We start from the raw sequence: 24,344 nt of genomic DNA, 5'->3' as shown, positions 1-24,344 counted from the left end.
TTTATCATTGATTCGTGATATTCTTTCTACGATAAAATGAAATATTTATACCATCTTTAAACATCTTTAATAAAGAAATTACTAATATATTGTTGTAATTTTCATAAATGTAATTATTTATAAAAATAAAATATATATATACATTTTTTCGTATGAATCTTGTCTTAACCTTTCATCTTTTTTTCGCCAAAAATATAAAAAACAAAAAGCAAGATTTTTTACAATTTTCTATATTTTTTTCATTTAAAAATTTTTTAATTTTTTTTTAAGTCGAAAGCCCTCAGAGATTCCTGGGCTCCGCCCTGAAAGTCGAGAGCGAACGAGTCCCTCTTCGGCTGCCCGGCCAACGAAGAGGATAGTTTGCATACGTGGTGCAACGGAGAGGGTGGCAGCCGGACACAGCCCTCCGATCAATGAAGGCGAAGCGCGCGCAGCCTCTCCGGTTTTTTGAAAATCTGCCCGCCAACCTGGTACTGCCCCTTGTTTATCCCCTCCGCAGTGTCTACATCTGAACCGCATACCAAGATGGGGAAACGTAGTGACGCTACGTGAATACACCATTTTGCTGTCGACTTGTTCGATTTACCTAGTATCGCCATTTTGCCCCAAGAAGCTGCTCTCAACGACAAAAATTGTCAATGATATGCATCGAAATATGAAAAATAATACAATCGATCTTACATTCTTATTCCATTTATGCAAGCATAAAAAAATTGCTTTCTTTAAAAGAATGATTCAACCGTGATATTCCCGCGCGCAAAAAGAATTGTACAGAGCCGCCCTCTCGTTTTTTATAAGCGCGATTTGCACCCGGAAGGTACAAAAAAGCAAAAAAGGATTCTTTCTTCGTCGTAGAGAGGAGCCTGGTGCCATCTACTGGCATTTTTTGCACAAGCCATACTTCACTCTTCATCCCTTGCGTACATTCGTTGAGCAAAGGCACGTATAAGTTCACCAACCACCTGCAGGATGGCGCCACTAAGCAAATTCCATTTTAAAAAATTATTTGCATTATTTATAAAATTTTTTACTATTGAAATTAACAACTTGTCTTTTTAAAAATTATTTTATAAATATAAAGCAGTAAATCAATACAATTTAATGGAATATTAAATCATAATATTACATGCAGTATTACTTTTAAATTATTAACTATACTTGTATAAATTATTTTGATTCTCAACAAAACTTTCAAAACAACTTTAAAAATATTGTTTTAGTATAGTTTTATTCATGCTTCTTAAATCTCGTGTCTATATGTTTCTCGTATAAAAGAATGAAGAATGAAATAAATATATTATATATATTAAATACATTATTATATATATATATATATATATACACGTCGTATCATCACGTATAATAATAAAACTTTTTATAATTAAATAAATTCTATTTTATCTAACCAGTAAACAATTAAACATAAACATAATTTTTTTCAAGAAAAAAATAATCATTTTTTTATTTTAATATCCCCATACATCGAAACAACAATATGGAATTGTTTTATAAATACATGGAACTTGTCTTGTAATTATTTTATTTATACTCTTGAAGTTGTTTAATTATATTGAATATGATATTGCTATTATTTACATATCTTGATGTCTTCGATACTAAATTAGTCTCCATAACTTCCATTTTATGAGCCATCTATTCGTTTTATCGACTGATTGCAAACTGATATTCTTAGGTCAATTTTTTCAATATATATTGTGTTTAAAATTTTAAAAATATCAAATGTTAATTATTGAGATATTTGTAGGATAAGCGTTATTTTTATGAAATAATCTCTGTACAAATACACATACATATTGTACATAAATATAGTAGTATTATATTATTATATTTCCTACTGAAAAATATATGACAAATATTCCAGTACAATAGCTCCTTCTAAAGTTACATTTTTATCAACGTCAAATTAAAAACTAACTGTGCTTATATTGCATAATTGCATGTTTATCTCAACGCGTAAATAATATTAATTGATTGCAATTTTTGAATATTAAAGTTGTAACTTTGATCTTAATATTGCGATGTTAGGCTGTTAGATAGTTATACGACAAGAATTCATATGAAAATCATAAGTCTCTCATCAGTAGAGAAGGAACAAACCACCTTTCATGACTGCAACGAGGTTCACCAGTCTCGAAATCCAACTGATGGAAGGTCGATGAGGGTCGGTGCATATGCACGACACTCGTTTCCCGTTCGTAGTTCCTATAGTTGCGTTCTTGTCCGGGTTTCGAGAGGACGCGGTAGTCGTGCGATAATAAATTATTCGAGATAGATGATGTTGCCACGCCACAACGGGTCTGGGCTTGCTCTCTGCTCCTGCAGTGTTCTGCAACCGGGTATTTATGCCGAGTCTGGCCGCCATGCTTCATACCACCGGGATAGCGACCCCCCTGAGTTATGTCGACCGCGTTGGTCTTGATAGATTTTACAATTTACGATCGCCGCGTACACGCGTCGCCGAAATATCAAGCTGTCGCGAACTTCTCCGACGGCGACTTTGCATTTTCGGCAATTGTGCCTTTCACCGTCGAGACAAAGTGCGCGATGTACTTTGACGTCATCGGGCCACACGACAATACTCGTATAACTTTATAGCGGTTATTGTTGCTCGTACATGAATAGTCTTTTAGATCTACAATATATATTGAATATTGGCCATAACTGTAAAGTATACATACTATTTATAATAGACAAATACAGCAAAATAATTTTTTTGTTACTCATTAATTTGAATTAAGCATTCATTCATTCATCGTGTATGTCGAATTTCGTACAATTCGTCGGAAATGAATCACGCGCAATGAACATCGGACTAACATTTTAAATTTCAAAATAATCGAGAATTGCCCGGTTAAAATTTGAAACGTGTTTTAAAAGGGGTTGTAGACTGGTATCTGAGGAGCGGTTATCATCAAGCGTAGAACGGGTTAGTTTTATGGTCCTACAAAGATAAACCTTTGGCTGTTACCACCCTGCCGTATTATCTCTGGGTGCGAGGTGGAAACACACTATGCGCCGGTATCGCACTGGACTAGACCGCCATTTCATAAGCTTTCACATCATTTTACCCGGATACTAACCACCGTCGGCTGATGTTCCTCACCCTTGAATCTCTTCCGATGCGTCGCAAAGTACCGAGTCAGCCGGATGGAATAAATGCAGACGGAAAACATGGATCGGTTAGAAAGTGGATATCTTTATTTTTCATTCAATTCAGGGATATGTATTAAGGGAGCTACTCGTTTTTTTTTTTAATACAATCACAATTTAATTGAAATATTAAATAGTACTAATTGCACTTTGTTGCTATTAATAAGTAATAATTAAATACAGAAACTTAATCTAAACGTTCCTATTATATAAACCTTAACTTATATGCAGAACATCAAAGTAAATATCTAATCATAAATTCAAGTTAATTCATCTTACTTTATTATTAATATAATGCAAATAAATTTTAAATGCTTTCAAAACAACAAAAATCCTTAACACAAGATATTAAAGATATGTATACACATTACATATCTTTATAATATCTATACATTATATTAATTTTTTTTTGCATGTCTTATACGTCCATTTCCGCAATTCATAATTAATTAAGCATATATAATTAGTTAATTAAGCTAATATAAAATTAATGTTTTGTTGTTACCATTTAACTTTGTCGGAATCGTCTTACCTTTACGGAGATATTCTTTTATCGCCATTACTCGTATCTGAAACATAAAATAATCAGTATAAATTAATAATAAAATCAAACAGCAACTTACAATTAATAACAATTTACTGTATATATATATGTCATTTATTTTATTGTTTTCTCTCAATTTTTGATATTATTTTATAAACCAATAACAATTCCCGCTATTTGCACAATAGTAATAACACAATTAAATAAAAAAACGTCAAAAATAATCAGAACTTAAATCTTATAATCAGCGCTCAATATTTCTTATTTGAATTTATATACATTTTCTAATTCTTCAAATTGATTGTGAGCATCGAATACTTTCGATCTTAAAACACAGTTTTAATTGAATCAGAGTAGAAACATCGCAATATTAAATCGATAATCGAATAATATTGATTTTAATAAATAGTAAAGAATTTTAAAATTCTTTTAAATAGTAAAGAATTTGCGATGAACATCACCCCAGCCAGATAACAAAGTAGCAATTTTTTTCTTCTTTATCTTACTCGCGAGTCTGATGGGGACTATTCAGCTTTTATCCCGCTTGCCTATCTCTACATGCCTAACTCCAACCAAAGGCTTTAACCGGCCGCTCGACCGACTGCGACCCCAATTGAAAAGTCTCCTCGGCGCTGACTCTCTCTCGCGCGATGAAATACTAACGCAATTAAATACCGTCCGACAAGCTCGGAGATATTGGCACTCCTCGGGCGTGTGCAATAGTATTACCCTTCCGCCTTTCGACGCAAACACGGCGATGCGTCTCCGCCGTCCTCATCCCGTGACCGTTGGCCGGTCGTATCATAGCTACCACCACAATTGTCATACCGCCACGCCATCCACCCGTTTTACCCACCCCATTTTGTGTAACGCGGCACAAAGGAAGTGCCTGGAAATCGTTCAATATCGAGTGAAGTTCTCGAAATCCTCGATATCACTTTCCAGTCGTCATGGATTGCGCGACGACGCGGAGGTCTAGAAAGGGCTGACGGCGATGGCAGTCCCGGATCGCGGGAGGGTACGACCCGATTAAGCGACGTCCTGCGACGCTCGACACTCTCCGCACGTACGACGAGAACTCCCGCAGCTGCTCGGGATTCCATTCGCGCCAATTTCGAGAGACCGATGAAGACGGAGGGTAGCTTTGGCATGTAGCGTAAGAAGTCGATTATCATCCGGCTCGCAAAATACGTGCGAGAAGCGACGCTATTACGAATACGTGCACAAAACATATAGCACCGAGCTTTGCTAAATTACGCAAATGTTGCAATAAATTCTAAGATGACGCTAAGGCATGACGTTTGCTCGTCACGTAAGGAGGAAACGCTGAAACGCTACTCGCGGTAGATCAATTTGCAAAAGTTGGCTTAAACTTTAGGGCTAGGCAAATGAATAACGTGACAGTTTTCAGATGTTTATTCGAGAAGCAAAAAAATAAAACTTTCCCTACATTTCCTTTGCATATGCACGAGACGTGACTTTTCTTGTGGCGTATCACAAATTTGCGTATCCATTTAAAGGGTTAAGAGCCGAGTTTCCTCAATTTCTGGTAAAGGCTCGCCGGGATATTGTCGCGGGGATAGAAAGCATGGGTGGAGACGGCGAGTGTCGTGAGGGACGATAGGAAGGAGAGATGGACCGAATTTGTCAGGCTAACAAGGTGTTAGCTTCTCGCCGCGGCGCGCCTCGACATCTGTAATGCTCAAAGTTAATTTCAGCCGCTTCGAGGGCGCAACATCGACCGTTCGCCCGCAAGAGGCGAGCACGGACGAGGTTCCCTCGTCTAAAGCTTCCGAGAAACGTTTCCTAGGTGCCATATTGAAAAAAAAACTTCATTAAAGAATACATGCGCACAAAATATAAATTATCATAATAAAATAAACGTTAGAATAGATAATACAATGTATTGTTTGTCACGTTTTACATCATTCACAAATTTAGAACCATAAAAGCATCTTGAAAGTACTATTTAAAAAAATATTACTTGAAAGTAATATTTTTAAAAAATAATAGAGAGTTGAAGTAGCAACATAGACTTTTAGTGCATATACTATTGTCTAATACTTTATGCGATATTGAAATAATAAAAAAGCTCAATTATTCAAAGTAGCATGATTACAGATAAGAAAAGCACTAATATTAAACAATGAATTTCTTATATGACGAATTTAATATACTTATATAGTAGACAAATCTTAGATTTTCTAAGAAGAACACAGTTACTTTTTGCGAATTGAGAAATGATCGCGATACGACAAAGTCAATGAAAATTGGAAGCGTCCTCCTATCTTGTCGTCACTACAACCGAAACCGGGCATCGTTCGTGCACGTAAAAGGATTGGCGACGACGGAAGGGAATGGAGTTGGGCGCCGGACGAGAGGTAGAGGAGAAGGAGAGGAGGAGGTAGCGGTTTGGCGAGGACACCGGGTGGAGTCGACGGCGTTGCCCAGCATCGACCAGAATATTATGGACTTATCAAGCCATCCTAATAGTCTCATCAGGATGCAAGCCTGCAGATCTCATCATCCTCGGCGTCCCTGGACCACGTAGGAACGAGCGAGCAATGGCGTTTCCTGGCGTAGATAGCGTTATAGGAAGTAATAGAGGACTGGCATGATTACATGCTGTTTTAAGGCATAAACGACTTGGAAGGAGCGCCAACTCTTAGATGAAAGTCAAAACACACTTGCGTCTCCTTCTTTCTCCTTCTACGCTTTGGTAATGGAAAACTCATGCTGAAAACTACACTGAAACTTTCGTTTGTTCCAAAAACTTTAAATATAAATAACGATGAATGTTTTGTTTTAGTAAATAAAATATATTTGTAAAATTGCGAAAGAAAAATTTTTTGTTTTATATTGCCTATTTTATGATTCAATAAAAAAACTGCAAACTTAGATCATTAAAATTTTTCTTTACCCTGTCAGTTACAAATTTACTTTTAATGTTTATTCTATCCAACAATGGTTTATAAAAAATTTTCTATTGTTAATTTTTCAAGTTTCTTGTCTTTAAATGTTATTTCTACATCTAATATTGCTACTTTCTGACGCATTCAAATGGATTAATGGGTAACGCATTTTATTCGAGAGATAATAAATTATCAAAAAGGCAGCACAAAACAAATTAGTACTGCGACCAGTTTGCAACCCTCGCTACCGCATATTGCATACCGTGTACGCGCAAGCACGAGGAATTACATAGTTTTGGGATATATATTGTTGTTTAGTATGGTTTAGAATTTCCATAGATAACGGAGAATTATAACGGAGGCCGCTGTCGCGGGACCGAGAAATCGTACGCCGTTCCGTATAGGTATGCGTACACTTGTATATGAATACATAGAAGACGCTTTCTTTCGAATTAATTCGCAAACCAAGAAAGAAAAAATCGATATCTGAGTCCATTATTGTAACAATCATGTTAATTCTTTGCCTTTATTTGAATTGAGAATAGCTCGGGCTCCAAATTGGGCAAAGAATCTTATTTAAATTTTGAAAAATCAAGGAAGGAATCTTTTACATACGTAAAACTTCCGATAGACAGAAATCGTAGAATGAAAAATTCCATAAGTATGAATATGATGTGAAATATAATTCGCATTTAATTTATCAACGCAGATTATCAGTCATTAATCACTGTTCTTATAAATAGCAGAAGATAGTGCACGTCGCCTAAGTAAGTAGCATAAATTGCGGCGGAAGTACAGCGGATCTGATAAGCTTGCGCTAAATTGCGCGAGGGCCGCATGACCTCCTCATCTTCCCGCTGGCTCCCTAGCTCCCCCACCCCCCTAAGCCGCAACTAATAACTCGGCTTTTTCTTTAACGACGAACTACAAACTAATCTACGGCACACGCGCGCTGTCGCTCGGCGGATATACTATTGGCGACTCGAGGCCGCCGTCCGTGCTCTTTCCTCCTCCGCCGTGCGTTTCCGCGGGCCTCTCTCGCGGCTACGACACGAGCGGGCGGGAGTCGCGGCGACGGAAAAATGGCGCGGCATCGGCGGTCGACCTGGACCGAGTAACCCACATTCTTTCGGCCGAGCCGCGGACCACACTTGATCGTCCCGTGTGTACCCGTGAGAGAAGGTTAGGTTTAAGCAACTCGGTGGAAGTTGCGGGCAGGGTCGGTTGGCCCGAGGGCGGCGGCAACTATTATAAACTGTAGCACCTCGAACTACCGCCTCCAGCCTTCCTTCTCTAACACCGGACGGACCGCCACCCTTCTTCGCCCGGTCCTCCCTCGCCACCGCCCTTTACCTTGCTTCCACCTCGAATCCAACACCGTTCCCCACACCCACCGCCGGCTTCACCGCCGCCGCCGCCACCGCCGCCGCCGCCGTCGCCGTCGCTCTGCGCCAACCACCCCCTCGCCCCCGACTCCAAATAACCCAGGAAACCCCCTGCCGAACTAACCCGCGCCCCGGAACTCTCTCCAGGTTTCTCTCCTACGCCGTACCCTCTAATCAATCAACCCCCAGGCATCTCGGCCGGTCTGCACCGGGGATCGCGGCTTTCCAGTCTTCACAGGAACGTCTCTCTATCTCGAAAGACGAAAGCGTCGGCTGGACCCGTGGGTAACCCTGTTGCTGCACAGTCCGCTGCAAACGGCTGTGCGCGCACATACGGCCACGAACACGGACGCGCGTAGGCATGCATTCATCGCGCGACGTGGAATCTCCAACTCTGCGGCGAGCAAGATCGAAAGGTTTCGGGCGAACATCCGATCGACCTACTTGCCGGACGTTCCTGATTAGCGTCTTGTCTATTGATTAATGCTCGTTGATTAATGCGAACCCGTCGCCGGGAAGCTCTCAAAGGCTTCTATGTTTAATCTCTGTCCAGTAAGGTATAAATTATTTACACTCCAGCGACCAAACTGGTCAGTTTGACCGCTAAATACTTGTTTCCCGCATTAGCCACAAGGCATGTATTTTTATCAATTTTTAATTAGCGTTAGTAATGAAAAGCGTAAGAGGAGGTACTCCTTCATATTTCGCTACGAGTTTTAAAAATTCAGTTTTCCTTATTTAGTCTGAAAACAAGAACACATCGACAGAGGAGATAAAATCTATTTCTCGAACTTCTGTTTAATAATAACTCGAAGCCTGTTCATTCATTCGAGCAATTTATTCTCGTCCACCAGATATCAATTTCGAAAGATCTATAATCTTCATCCGTAGCTTTGACTGAACGGTAAGGAACCAAGAAAGCACTTTGGCATTCAGCCATTTGACCAAAGACAAACGTGATTCTTTAGGGCGACGGCGGCTGTGCCAGGTACAATGCAGTTAATGGGTAATTATCGCGGTACAATTTTGCCCGGCAGCCATTCCCGTTCATTTCCTCGATATCTTCGGACAAGCCGCTACCGCCGCCGCCACGTTTCGCTGTCTCTCCATCGTATTTGGTCCCGACCGTGCATCGCGTTCCAATATCTGCCGTTTTCTCCCATCGATTTAGCCGTACAGGCCTCAGCGTAACTGTACGCGAAAGGGAGGAAATGGAGTAATTATAAGGAAATAACGGGCGTTGTCCGTGTGGTGGGTATTGAGACCTTGGGGGGAGGGAGACCTTTTGCTTCCCTTCGATAAACCGCGATTCCCGAATATGAGAATTCCAATACCGTGCGAGATTATCGATCATAATGTAGCATTATATCGTAATTTCTATCACTTATTTACTGCGTTTTGATTTGATTTTATCGCTGTAAATACGCATTTTATGAGTTAACCACGCGTTCTCCATTTGAATATCTTATTGACAAAAAAAAAAAAGCGAAGGAAGATAGATGAAATGGTGCGGAAGACGAAGGCAAAAAATACGTACGAGTAAATCTCGATAAAGTAATGTAGAACAAATCGTGTGCATCTCAATTAATTCCTCTGGACGAAAACATCGGGGAACGAAGCCACGCCGCACGTTGATCGCACTTTCTAATTACAGGGGCCAAACCGCGGACATTTATTTAACAACTCGACGCTCCGCCGTGAAGTCGACGCGACGTCTCTCGCAGAGAGACGTTAATTCGTTAACGTTTAATTGCGCAACTTGGCCATTCCCCGCCCGCCTCCTTCCACCCCCTCCCATCCCTGATCCAACACTCACACGCTGCGTGAACGGCGCGTTTGCACGCGTGTACTTGCGTGGAATTAACCGACGGGCCAATACCTCTCGTAGTGGTCCTGGGGATACGCGATGCAATTAATATAATTACTTTCGATTATACACGGAAGGTAGGAGAGCAAGAGCGGGGTGAGAAAGGGAAAGAGGGACCGTCTCTCTATCCTCGTTTTCCAGGCTACCGCGTCGGCTCGCACGAGATTACGTGCTCCGCGCACGGACACGATGTATACGTGCACTTCCGTATACACAACACGCAAACATTCCAACTTCATTTCATCGACTTGATCTTTTGACTACTTTGCTGCGTCAACGAGAATATAAAGAATATTGCCGGTAGAAAAGCTACACGGCACAGATGTATTTCGATGAAAAATTCATTAAAGAATGTTACTTGCGTTTACATCTTTCATGAAGCTCTAATATTGGAGTTTATTTTTTTAATAAAAACCTTCTCAGTGCCTTACCCGTACATATTAATGTTATTATATGTACAATGTTATATAATGTATAATGTTAATATATGTTTCTTTCATGCTTCGAATAAACTTAGCAACTTTACGACAAAGTGTCATATTTTAATTATCACTTTTTTTAACGTATATCATATCGGGAAAAGTAATAATTAAAATGAATTTAAGTGCAAACTTGGAGTTCGTGCATAAAGCGCGCCTCATCGCTATTTTCTATCTAAGATTGCTTTTGCGATGCAAAATACATATTGACCTTTACTCGAGATCTGCTGTACGACCTTTGTCATTTCTTTACGTGAATATGAATAACTCAAGGTAAGCCTTAAGGTTCGCCCTTTGTGCTAAGTTTATTTCTACCGCAAACTTACTTAATGCGAGACTAATCATACTCGGTATTTAACTGTTCAAATTCTGATGTATATTTCACAGCGGAAACGAATTTAATCGTTTTACTCTGCAGCCCAGTTTGCGCTATCAATATTCAATTGGCACACGTGGCTACAAAGAATTATCGCGCAAATGGTGCACCTGAAATATGTATAACCAGGCGAGAGATGCCCTTCGCGTTCAACCAAAAGTGAATCCTGCTCCGTGCATACACGCTCGCGCGGGAACAACCACACTCGTGAGTTTACCAGAACGAAACTACACGCGTGGTCTAGATGTATGCAATTTTGACTAGATTAACGCTGCATTATTCAGCTAATTAACTGCTAGGAACCGGGCCCGGCCCGCTGTTTTCGGTATCCCCCCATGGAAACAACGTCGTTTGTCTTGCACCTCTACTCTCGGAGATATTCGCTCGGCACCGTCGCAAATATAAGCTCTTTACATTATTGGTCTTTCAAATTTGCCTGTTGCGATTACTGAACGTACTTCCGCGTTGAAGAACGACACATGATCGCTGGTTCCCGTTTTTAAGATTGAAAGTACATTTAAGAATTTGCGGGTAACTTCAATAATAACTGCATCTAACATATGAATGACTTTTGTCTGCGATAAATGAAATATTCTGAAATTGAAAGAAGTTTACAGACGCGTGAGGAAGCTGACTGAGGAAACCTATATTCAACCTGCCTTTCGTATTGATTTGAAGAGCAGCGGAGCACGAACGAGCTATTCCGAGTTTGGCAATCATGTTCAACGTTGCGACCGCCATCTTCTTCGGGAACACTACGCGATATTGCAGTGACGTTCGGCGTTCCTCTCAAGCGCGAGCTCTCTAAACTTTGGTCGAATCGAGGAGATGGCAAAGGAGGATAAGAGGAGGGAGACGCGAGGAAAAGGGGGAGGGGCGCGGCCGCAGAGAAACGGGAAAGGCGATGCTGGAAATGGGAGAATGGCTGAATATTCCTCGAGGACGAGCACTCCGTCCGTTGAGCGGCAACGGCCGAGTCTAGGCGTAGCCGATCCAGAAACCAGAAACCAGAAACCAGGTATAGCTTTAATACAGAACTATCTTGATACCGCACGGATGGACATGCGAGGTGCCTTTGCCGCGTTTCAGAGCTACGCAGTTTGCAAAATCATATTTATCTCGACCTCATTCCCCTGTCGACGAAATCACGTAGTAAACGCCAAATATAAAACGGTAGTAACTTGAAATTTAACAACAATCGCAGTAGCAGAATGATTTTCCCTTTTCAAATAATTCTGATTTACCTATTCTTTCGCTAGAGAGAATATATTGCACGTCTCTATAGTCATATCATGCAAAATGTAATCGTCCAATTTCCGACATTATCTATTCATCATTCACGTTCGGTGTTAGTGTGAGATAAAAATTATATGACTACATTTAGCGCTAAATGCACCGTAAAGAGTATGGATCGTCGCTTTCATTATTAGTATGGCACTAGAAAGAGAGCTCAAGCTGCGCATATCTCCCTTTTTAAAGATGACCTTCGTAAAAACTCGTCTTACTTTATGCAACGACAACAGAGATGCAAGAATCTCAGATTTCTCGCACTCTTTTTAAAAAAAAAAAAAAGTTATTTTCAACAAAGATATGTAATATTTTCTTTTTACAAAAACATTAAAATGCTACATATTTATAAAATTATTCTGTAAAAATGAATTTATATGAAAAAAACTTGATGAGTTTCATTCATTAAACAAAAGTTCATTGATGTCTGTATATTCTTCAAAAATTTTTTTCAATATGTTTTTATTGCGGTTCAATGAAGCCTTAACTTAAAAGTCAAGTAAGATTCAAGTTTCTCAATAATGATTAATACTTACAGCACATTTAATATTTAATAGTGATATTCGAATTTTTTGAAAACGATAGCTATAAAAAAGCATGATAAGATCATTGAGCATCGTATACGTGAATTACTCCTGAGTTGTCGTAAAACAGGACAATAATCGTGTATTGTTCTCGATGCGTCTGCAGGTCTCGCGAAAGGGCATCTCCAGTTATCGGTATAGCTGAATGTCGGCGGCGATCCGATTGGCGTCGCGAGTAAGTTCAAATGTGAAGGTATGCGAAGGTATACGAGACCAACGCAGGCATTTCGCCTCTGGAGGGCCCCCCCACGAGCAAGTAGCGCGATCGCGTTATGCCGCAGACTGGAACTATCGTTTGCGTAGGTGTGCGCGAGTATGCACGGAGACTCCGCACCGCACTATCTTCCCCCCCCCCCTCCCCCTTAGCCCGCGAGATCCCAAAGTCCTCCTCACCTCACCGAGCTACCCAAACCACCCCCTTTACCTCCTTCTCCTCCTCTTCCTCTTCCTCCCCTTCCTCCTCCTCCACGAAAGCCCCCGCGGCAACCCCCTGCTCGCCGTTCACCCTTCCTTATTGCAAGTTCCACGGTCCGTGCATTAAACTATGGAGTTGCCCAGGCATCGACCCGACCCAACCTGCCCACCCACCATCTGGATATGCGGCCCGCGCGCATATACGCTATGTACATTTCTAATCAAGCGATATTGTAACTGCGGTCTAACCTCCAAACACCACGGCCTCCACTACCGGCAACCACCCCCTCCGCCCCCGTTTTCCATCCCGATCTTCCCTCTCACTCGTTCCCACCGGTCGACCTTCCCCTCTTTCCTCCGCCACCCTCACTCGGAGTTTCATTCGAGTCCTCTCCTTCGTACACTATCGCGTTCGTATTAAATTGCCGACTTGCAATCGTCGCTATCCACCACGCGGTTCTCCCCTGGGGGGGGTGGGGGTGAGAGGGGAAGAAGGCGATTGACTCTGCGGGATATGCAGTCACATGGTCACGAGAGTCAGAAAGACTGCGCACAATATGTCGAACTGGTTTGATATTAGAAACTAGAAAAGAAGCTGCACAAATTGTTACTATAATCTACAACACTTTATACTTGTCATATAAAAGAAAGCATCGATTCGAGACATAAAAGATTAATTAAATTAACTTCTTATAAAATTACTTTATTATTATGTCTATTACTTTATCATTAAGTCTGTCTAGATTATAATTCGCGTATAAAAAGAAAACACATAAGAGACTTGTCCCAAGTGCAACACACAAAATAATATGTTTTCTCTTCTTAAAATTATATGAAAGTTATATCTATATGTAATATCTAAACATACATATGTAACAGATTAAAACGACTTCTGTAGGAAGTAAATAAATCTAGTATATTTATGTACTTAAGATTAATGCAATTAATCACACTGATGTTAATTTGAATAGCGTGATACCTTTCAACGTACGGAGTTATAGTTAAATGTCTTCGTGCCTTCTCCGCACATGGCGCGAAATTCATGGAAAATCAGCGGTCTCTGTAATCGCCGTTCGCAAACCACTCAAATATGGCTGGAGTCTCGTGACTACCATTGACTAGAAATGGAATTTATACCCGATCGTAATTGAAGTTACCGGAACCCCGTGAAATCGTGGAATAAGTTACCATTGGGTGCATGTGCTGCAATATATCGATACTGACATCAATGCGATCTGCATCATCAGAGAGTCACCGTTATTAAACTAACGATATGCTAGGGAACTCGGTGAGTTAACGACACTGAGAGAAACAAAAAGAAATGTCAAATTGTCACATAATGTAAAATACACATTTGCATCGTAACGATACGTTGTAGGCGCTGGATTTAATCGCGCGTATAAAATAATTGCCACTTCCGTCGAGACGATACGGGATTTCATTTTACGGAAAATTCCGGCGTTGAGGGTGAACTCCATTTCGCGCCAAGTTATTTGACGCTCGATTAATGATACGTACATTACGCCCCTAAACCGTCGGCTGCCCGAGCCCTTAGCTGCTTAAACACCGATGTGTAGTAACACGATTTCGCAAACGATAGATCCGTATAATCCTCGGAGAAAATCATAACGCGCGGAGGAGAGAAGAAACGGGGTGAAAATTTGGAAGGGACAGTGCAACCCTTCAATCTTTATAAAGCCTCTCTCGTCTCGGGGCTTCAGAAATTAAATCAATGGCATTAGATAGTTGTACCATAGAAAATATAAGACATCACAATTATTGTGGTATAAGAAATAAATTACATATTTTTATTATTATTATACTAATTTTTAATCCGTATTATTCTAATTCTAAACGTTGTATCAATAATATAAAAAAAGTTATACATTATTGTATAACTCGGAAATACTGTGTCCCACTTAGCAAGGTAAAATGAGATAGATGAGAAAATATAATATAGTGCTGGACCAAATTTTCGAAAACCTGTTTTGTTGAGAACTGCTCTCAAAACTATAAGGCTTTCTCACGATACCAATGACCGCCGGTCATCTCACGAGATGCGCGATTATCATGCGGAAGAACGTATCCCTTAAATCAGGTCCAGGGGATGAAACTGGTCGGACCGGGTTGACGATAATGCGTATATAGGACTTGAGCAGCAACACTCGTCTTATATGTCAAATTGTCAGTTTCAATAGTATCTTTGTAATAAACTTTTGCAAAAAATACATTATGCAAATTACGCTCCGTAATTACGAAGTTGCATTGTAATCATAAATAATAAGTAACCGTTTTAACTGACAATCTAATTATGTCTAAGGCAATTCGTTTTATGAAAACAGTTCTGTAAAAGTTGATAATTATATCATATTTTAATTAATTCTCAACTTAAAAGAAAAAAATGTTTTTAATATTAGACACTCAGGAAAAAATTGAAAAGATTGCTATTCTACATATACATATATATATATATATATATATATATATATATATATATATGTAACGATGGAAAAAATGAGTTAATTATTTATTATATTTATATTTATATTTTTTATATTAAGTGTACGTTACGCTTGATTTCAATAGAAACATTTCTGTATTTTTTGTACAAATTTATTAGCATAACAAACTTTCTTTTCACGCATACATATATGATGAATACTTTTTAATGTCTGCCAGACATCTGTGCGTGCCGTTAAAAAAGTTAAGTTGACACAAAGCAATTCATCACACGCTATCTCCAGAAGTTTTGTAAAGCACATGTCATATCGGTGAATAAATTACACCGTTTTCGCGATATTGAGAACGAGAAGAAAACCTGTTCCGCGCCGCGGCTTCCCGTCATCTCGCTACTTGACCACCGCGCGTTCTCACGGTAAGCCTGGACCAATGATGATGGCTCTCGCATGTGCTCTCTCGGCGAACAAGAAACTAGATCCTGTAAAGAGGGGCGGCAGGTTTTCGAAATCTAAAGACCGAAATTCTGCATCGCAAATTGCACGCGTGCGGTAACCCGCGAGCTGGTTCCGCGTATTTCAAGAGACGAAAATCTGGGTCTGTCGGTCAGTATCGGGGATGCTGCGGTCCACGCAGCATCCCTTCTGCTCGTAAAACAGTTTTTCTCCCGGGCGGGCAACTTGTCGAAATTTACGATCGTTGAAATTACGACAGCACGGCGGCATCCCTACGGATCGTAAAACATCTTTCTGACGTTCGAAGATTCTCAACCGAGAGTCTCGGGGAGACCAGTCGTGCATTAAATTCATCGTCGTCGTCATCATCAACATCATCATGCAATTTTTCATCCCGTCGTCCAGGAGGGGTCATACGATTTGGCGACTTCTTCAGTCGACTTACAATACACGCTAACTGAAGAATCTCATCGATTAAACATACGATTTTTTCGTTACTGCTACTAAACATGGTAAGCCAATTATTCTTTATGTTACATTTATAAAATTTTTTTTATTATAAATTATTTTTTGTAAATTATAAAAATTGTATTCTTTCCCCTTTTTATTTCGGTTTTTATTCCTGTTTCGGCATCTGAATGTATTACGCACGTAACGATTAAAAAACAATACATCCGGTTTTACTGCAAATTATTAAATCGTCCTTGGGGATACCGAGCATGAAGTAATATTCAGGACGAAGGAATATCGAGTTACATCCGAGCGTTCGACGTCCGTGACCGAGCCAGTTTGAGGTTAGAATTATTGATCTAATACTCGAGGAAGCTAAGCCGGGTGTCTACGTTGGTCCTGAGCGTATCTTATACTTCCCATCCCACGCGCGCCGCGCTCCCGACTGAGCTCAAAGCCTCGAGGTTCGCAGCCCCAAAAGGAGCCCCATAATTAATCGCGTCCCGGGCGAAACACCCCGAAGGTAGCCTGTCGCTACAGCTAAATGGATTCCCCGTAGAGCTTCGCGAAGAGTCCCTGAACTACGTTAGATATGCAATTAGATATGACCGAATCTTTTGCGAATTATAACTCTATCAACATCGGTAAAACTTATTTTAACTAACTTGTACGTTACTTTCATAATTAAAAATTTAAGAAGAAAGAAAAGAGAAAAAAGTAATATTAATTGGCGTTGATTATATATGAACGAAATGTATGACATAAATTAATAGAATGATGTGAAAGATAAAATATGAAACAAGCAAAAAAGTTCATCATTTTCACATAGAATATAAATAGATCGCTTCATATTTAATTATCACTCAGCGCGTCATCTGGCATTTGATCTTCGATAATTCTGTAGGGTTACTCAGTCACCCATCTAGTAATTAAACTTCTTCTCGTTGCAATGTTCAAAGCTGACCGACTTCAAATAAAATAAGGACCAGATCAACGCTAATTATAAATAGAAACTATAATCAAATATAGAAGTCAAATATAGAAGAATTAACGCTAATTTTGTAATATCTACCCTGATTAAAATAAAGATCGGAACGTAGATTGAGTGTAAGGAGAAAGTGATAGAAGCCAAACAAAACTGTTTTAGGAACCGCAAATTGAAACAATAAAATTTAAAAGAAGCGTATCCCTCTCGATGCACTCTTTTTACGTTTCATTGTCCCAATTCGTGTGCTTCTCAGAAGTTTATATCACTTTTCCCTTATAGTCGATAGTCGCTTCGAATCAGTCAGTTTTATCGAAAATATTCCTATTACGAGACTTTCCTTTCGCTCTCTTGAAATTCCAAAATGAGTACAGTCTTTTACTATCGAAGTTCTAGAATCATTGATGTTTTCCGAGGGCTTGGTGGGCGCGAACGCCCATTACCACCTCGATGATCCCGGAGCTGAAGCATCGACAAACACTCGTAAACGAGGTACATACGCCGGAGGTGGAACCTTAGAGCGAAGTGTTAGGTCGGTCGGTCGGTCGATTGGGAGGAACGGGGGGCGGAGGGAGACGATGCAGGAGAAGGCCAGGCAAGGTTGGAAACTACGTGCGGCCGGTGATTACGTCGATCGTCGAAAGAACAAACTCCGGATTGGATTAAGCACACGGTGCTGCACGGTGCGGCACCTTCCCCATTTACCGGCCGTGGCCGGCGTCGCCCCGCCACGGTTTACCATAAAGTTTACAACTTCTGTCAAGCTCCGCGCCCGCTGTAACCATACTAGAATGACGACAGACCGACCCTTTTGGTCCTCGGCGTCCCTCCCACGATCAGCTCGCGCGCGAGTGTGGCCCACACTCGACACTCGCCCACACTCGGCTGCGCGCCGCGAAACGAGTGCACCGGCCGAGTTAACGACTATGACTTCTCATTGTGCACGCGAAAACACTGCGATCATTGAGTAGGAGGGAAACTTTGGCTTGGGGGATAAATAGCCGGCAATTTCGAAACTTTTGCCACGGTGGTTTCCGTCTACGTGTCGCAAGTTCGGCATTTTCAAAACACGTCTCAAGATGTTTTCGTCCTATTCTTTTTACATTAAAAGAAGATAGCCTCCCCTTAAAAAAATGTAAATTACTAATTAGTAGAGGAAGCTCGCCAATATACCATTTTTATTTTTCACTCAAAAATACAATATAAATACAAAATTGGAAAATGTTTTAATATTGTTTTCGTAATATTTTACTGTAAACAAATTTAAATTGTTAGAAACTAACTTAAAAATTATTAATTTGGGTCCAGTATTTCTTTCAGTTTTAGCTTTAATTATTATATGATATTCAGCAATTTAAAACAATCTTAATGTAGATAGTCTATCAAAGAATTATCTAAGCCATCTTGTTATCGATCAAAGATCACCATAAGAAATATGTATTTATTTTCTGAAATTACAAAAAATGTCTCGATTGTCGCTTTTATCTTTTTAATGCTCTTTAACTTATCAAATGCAGGTGGCTGCTATTTTAAACCTGCTGTATATTCTGCATTTGCAAAGTCGCAAATGTAGGTCACTAATAACTTAACGGAAGTAGTAAAATATTTGGTGGGTCGACAATAACCAAGAAAACTTCATTAAATCACACAAATATATCATCGACCGCATTGTCATCATTAATGCGATAAAAAATTGTAATTATTTTGTTTTTATAATAGCAGGCACAAATTTATAACGGAAATATGAAGGCAAAATGGACACTGCCATGCCCTTCTGATGCAAATTACATTAGCTACCCCCTCGAACGTTTCATGGGTGCATCTATCTACGAGGGTCGAACTACCCTTTCCTTAATTCGCAACTAAGATGGCAGCCGACTCGTCGGCCATTTAGTTTCCCCAGCGATCCCGCAGGACTTCTTGCTGGTCTCTATAAGCTCTTGTCTATGTGTCGGATCGTATCAGAGGGGAGGGAGAGAGTATAGCGCCGAGAAACCCCGTGGTCATCGTCTCCGCATAACGTGGGGCAGGATAATTTTCTCAATTTCGCCGTGTCTCTCGTGGGGTCGGTCGTTAAGGGCTCGAAGTGAGATTCCAGGGGGTCGAGGAAGGTTCCGGGGAGGAGGGGTTGGTAAGGGTTAGACCGTAAGATAGTTTGATAGGCTTGGTTGCCAGGAGACCTCTAAGGCCTTAGCCCGACTACCTAATGCCGAGAAAGGCTACCCAGGAATACATATATACAACCCAGGCTTATAAGTGATCCTGCCTATATACTCGCCTGCTCGCGCTCGCATTATTCGCCGCGCCGCGTCCGCGTATCACCCCGACACTCGAAACGACGCACATCAAATGAGGTGATAAGGATTTAACTCGTCGCTAAAGATTAAGACTGGCATTTGCACGAACAAAGCGCGAATGGGCGAGGAAAGATTCGAGGAAGAAAATGTCTCATTCTGTATATTATGAAAAAAAAAAAAACATGTAGCATATAGAGTTTTTTCGGCTGCTTTAAAATCAGTTTTGAAATTTTTAACATTGCGTACATATCTTTACGAACTTGATCGCAAATTAATGTTCTATACAAAGACAAAGTTACAGTTAAAAGTATTGTAAAAAAATGGAAATAAAAAAGGAAAGCATTGATCAAGTAAATAAATTAATTAATCCGATTGATCACGAATCTCACGAATGTCTCTGTAATAAAGGCGAGAAAATTCAATCACAATCAACGCCAGATAAGGAAAATGTCGAATGGCTGATTGTGCACCATGAACAATTGTGCAAACTGAAACAATTCCTCGGAAACTTGTTGAAGTTTCTTCACTAGAGGTGCACGAATGTTCTCCACAATCGGGCGCTTCCTTTAAACGCTCGAAAAGTCGAACGGACTGACATCAAATAGATATCTGATTGTCTACTTGATACAAAGTCGAAGCGATTCAGGGACAAATTCATTTAATTTAAGACATGCTTTTCTCCTCCTCTCATGACATAATTATTCAAATAGTAACAAAAAAAATAAAAACATACAAAAATACCATTCTTTCTCTATTCACAATTGACATATCGCAATGTTTGCAACTTCAAAAAGATACTTTCTATTCAAAAATAATATAATTTTACGCAGCTAATACCATTTTTGTCTATTTGCAGTTACAAGAGATATTTTGATATCGCGAATTCAATAAAAAAATTGTCTCAGTTTAAAAGCTGTTCGCACACACAGCCAACACATCCGCGCATGCAGGTGGAAAGACATTCTGCCATCCCATACCGCGCACGACCAAAGATCAGATTGTCTGACCTCGATGCGAGCGAGCGTGACAGTTTAAGCAACGTCTCGACAGGGTTTACAGGGTTTTCAGCGAGTCTTCGCTTCCTGCGAACGATTTTAGCGCGCGGGCATTAACGTCGCGTAATGTACCTCGCATGCATACCTAGCAGACAACGAGTATAAGGCCAGAGATACTCCCGCGGCCAATGGCTGGACGTGGTAGTCCTGTACAGAACAGTTTTACCGATAAGACCCGCCGTGTTTAACAGCCCCCGGCTAAAGCACCGCTCAAGCCCGCCCTCCTCCCTCCCCCTCCCACCCCCGCCGCCCCCACGCGCAAACCCACACCCCATGCTCATTCACCATAGAACATAGACCGTGTTATATTATATACGCGTATCTATGGAACTACCATGGAACATCCTACGTAATCGTTGCGATCTTATAGCGATCTAGTCTGAAATGTCGACAGTTCGAAGAGAAAGCGCTCGCTGAGAAGCTGTGGAAAATTGTAAGGTCTCTCTTATACTCGTACAATACAATTCATCGATTTTATAATTACAATACTGACGGCTATAAATTCTTCACAAATTCTGAACTTGCGCGTCCTTCGTTCGAAAGCGAGAGATGCAGAAATATCGCTCTAAATATTTACATCTTTACAAGATAGTAAAAGGGTGAAGTCAATTTATCGGATATTAATTAAGAATGTAATCGTGTAAAAGTACATGCACATTTATAATCGCGAGATGTTTTCATAAAAAAGCCGATTTATCAAGACGGACGTAAAAGCATTCGTTTCCTTTATACATATAAAAGCTATCTATACGCGCGTACTACATTACGCGCGGAAAGCTCGGAAGCGCCCGACAATGTGCCAAAAGGCGAGAGACGTGCAAAAAAGCGTTAGCGGAGAGAACATTCAAGGTTACGGAGTGTAAAGTAGAGGGTGAAGAAAAAAGAAGATACGACGAAGCTTTCGGGTGGCGTTGCGAGATCCGTGTAGCGGTCTCCGGAGGGAGGGGGGGAGGGGGGGGGCGCAAGAAACCGCCTTAGTGCCGGATCAATAGAAGAAGGGGGAGTCAGTACTCTCCTACCATGGAGAGAGCGGACAGGGGGGATGACCGAGCTATAGAGAGAAAGAGAGGGAGAGGGGGAAGAAGTAAAGAGGGTAACAACGGCAAGGGAGGAAAAGCGGTGCGAGGGGGGGCAAAGTGGAAAAATCTTAGGTTCCCCGCGCGTGAGGAGAGACTGTGCAGGGAGCGAGAGAGAGTCCACGTCGGTGGGGGTAACCTTAGACAAGAGGCGTGGTCTGTACGTCGTTCTCACCCCACGGCTTTCCACCGAGAAGCAACCCTTATCGCCGACGTACTGGAAGCCACCATGGACGTCGGTCACGACGATTGTAGCGAAACGTACGTAGGTGGCGGGCGGAAAGACGCCGCTCGCAGCATCCGGAGCCGGATATTTTCATCTTCTTAACACTCTCTCTCACCGTCCGTTGTCCCCCACCTCCTCGTCCCGATTCTCATCCGTCCACACTCGTATGGACGCACTTCTTTCTTCGCATCGCGACATCCCTGTCGGCACAAAGCCGCTGCACTCTTCTTCGTTCTCGACTATTCGTCTCGTTCCTTCCCTCGAAACAACACGAGACGACAATTGCACGACGATGACGAGGCGTTTGCGCAACGAAGATAACAACGTCGACGACGGCGATGATGACGACGGCGAATGATGATAAAGGCACGAACCGCGGACGGACAGTTATGTCCGCGACGAACGAGAGCCGCGCAAGCGAAGCTTTTTTATCGGGCAATGGGTAGACGAACCCCGAAGAGTGAAACGAAACTCGTAGCGGCCGTGCTTTTTTACGGCGCATGCGGCTGTTCCGCGGGAAAACCGGTGGTGGGGCGGAAAGAGAATCGAACTCACCACCCGGTTTCACCCTTCTTCCCTCTCATTCTCGCACGTTCGGGGTTTATTTTTCGGTGAAAGTGAGCAAAATACAATCGATCCATCGGCCATATCGAGAAATGTATTCGAACAAAAAATATGCTGAAGCGGCTTTCAACAAAAACTTATCAACGATCCGCCTGGAAAAAAAATGTCAGCTATATGTAGCGTATTGTAAATCGAAACACTAGCTGAAAAATTCAATTATCTAAACAATACTAATAAAAATAATATATAGTGTATTTCTCTATTTAATATAATATTGTTTACTAGTATATTTATTTTAATAATGGTATAGAATCCTTAACGTCTTTACGTATCTTTAACTTTCTTCGTGTACGCGCGCGTGTAAAGTTCGTTTTTCCTATACTTTAAATTATTATTAAAAAATATTTAGACTTGACGCGCTCGTATTACTTTGCTCTTTTAACTTATTAATTCTGATATTATATAATATATTACCACGTGGCGCAAAACCTGACGTTTTTTCATCTTTATGATCGAGAGTCGACTTCCACGCGGTTTCCCCGATTCTCCTGCGTGGCTTCACGTAACACATACTCGCCAGCTGATCGTAACGGTGGAGGTTTACCGTGCAAATGTGGCAGCACGAAACGTTCATACATTTCGGTTACATTACCGTAGACATCATCGGATGTGTTGACGGGAAATACGAGCATAACTCAGCCGACGCTACCTGCCAGGATTTCGCGAAAATCCCCCTCCTCTCCTCTCCTCTCCTCACCTCTCCTCTCTCTCTCTCTCTCTCCCCTAGATATATGTATGTATTTGGCTTTCTCCTGTCTCGCATAGCTTCCACCATCGTCTCGTCCTCTCGCTACACACTTCTCTCCCCCTCTCTCTCTAACGTTACACTGAGTGATGACGTCATTTCCTACTGAGTATTATACATTTCGCAGCGTATTTCCGGCGGCCGATTAAGATTCGCCTGACATTCGGCAGGAGAATGAGATTTTCCGAGAATCCGACGATCGTGTTACGAATAGACAGTTAAAACAGTTAAATGAAACTTGAGCGTGAGTGATGACAAATGATATCATCCAATCAATTTTTAGGAAATAAAATAAAAATCATAAAAAATATCACTCTTATGTCAGACCTAATTCTTATACACGGAAAGAATATTTTACTGAATATTAAAAAATTTAATTTTATATATATATATATATATATATTCTTTTTTATTATATATATATATATATATATATATATATATATATATATATAAACTTTATTAAAGCAAAATAACTATATAAGAAACTCAATCATGATGATTAAAGCCGCAAACATTCTAGCAACTAACTTAAGTCCACGATCATTTTAATGGTCAAAACAAAATTATTTAAAATTTTGCATCTATAGTTTTTAGATTTCAGTAAAATACCGTTCTTTCCATTCAGAAATGTCATTTTTGTTTTAATCAACGTGTGTCAATTACACAATTTTCCTGGAGAATAAAAAAATTTTAAAATTAAGAAACTATACAAACTTTACAACTGATAATTTGTTATAAATGTGTTATAAATAAATTGTCTAAGGAATAATTTGCGCAAACTGTTATAGGAATACAACGGATAAATTTCGACAATAAGATATATCTGAGCGTATGTCTGAGCGAAGTAAACGGGCGTATATTTTGATTTATGGGATTAAAACATTTTTCGCACATTGAATTGAAAGGCGAGCAAAAAGTTCAGGCTATAGGTTATCCAGTCTCGTCACTGATT

General features: G+C 40.6%; 1 protein-coding gene and 1 long non-coding RNA gene across 3 annotated transcripts in view; one reads left to right on the top strand and one right to left on the bottom strand.

The window, feature by feature from the left end:
* Window positions 1-3,197: 3,197 nt before the first annotated feature.
* Window positions 3,198-22,820, bottom strand: LOC114255742. Its single transcript, XR_003626927.2, has 2 exons — window positions 21,970-22,820; window positions 3,198-3,740 (listed from the first exon to the last, which is right to left on the bottom strand). It is a non-coding gene; the product is annotated as an uncharacterized LOC114255742 (long non-coding RNA).
* The window catches only part of LOC118646731, a 30,690-nt gene continuing 13,014 nt past the window's right edge, over window positions 6,669-24,344 (top strand). Inside the window, exon 1 of one of the 2 annotated variants that reach the window (XR_004964182.1) lies at window positions 6,669-11,752. The gene's annotated coding sequence lies outside the window, so the exon portion shown is untranslated. Of the gene's footprint in view, window positions 11,753-15,579; window positions 16,444-24,344 lie in introns of those variants that run through there. The other variant, XR_004964181.1, reaches the window with a different exon arrangement.

The sequence above is a fragment of the Monomorium pharaonis genome, chromosome 7 (genome assembly GCF_013373865.1).
Source record: "Monomorium pharaonis isolate MP-MQ-018 chromosome 7, ASM1337386v2, whole genome shotgun sequence".
Taxonomy (NCBI): Eukaryota; Metazoa; Arthropoda; class Insecta; order Hymenoptera; family Formicidae; genus Monomorium; species Monomorium pharaonis.
This window is presented reverse-complemented; position numbering and strand designations above follow the sequence as displayed.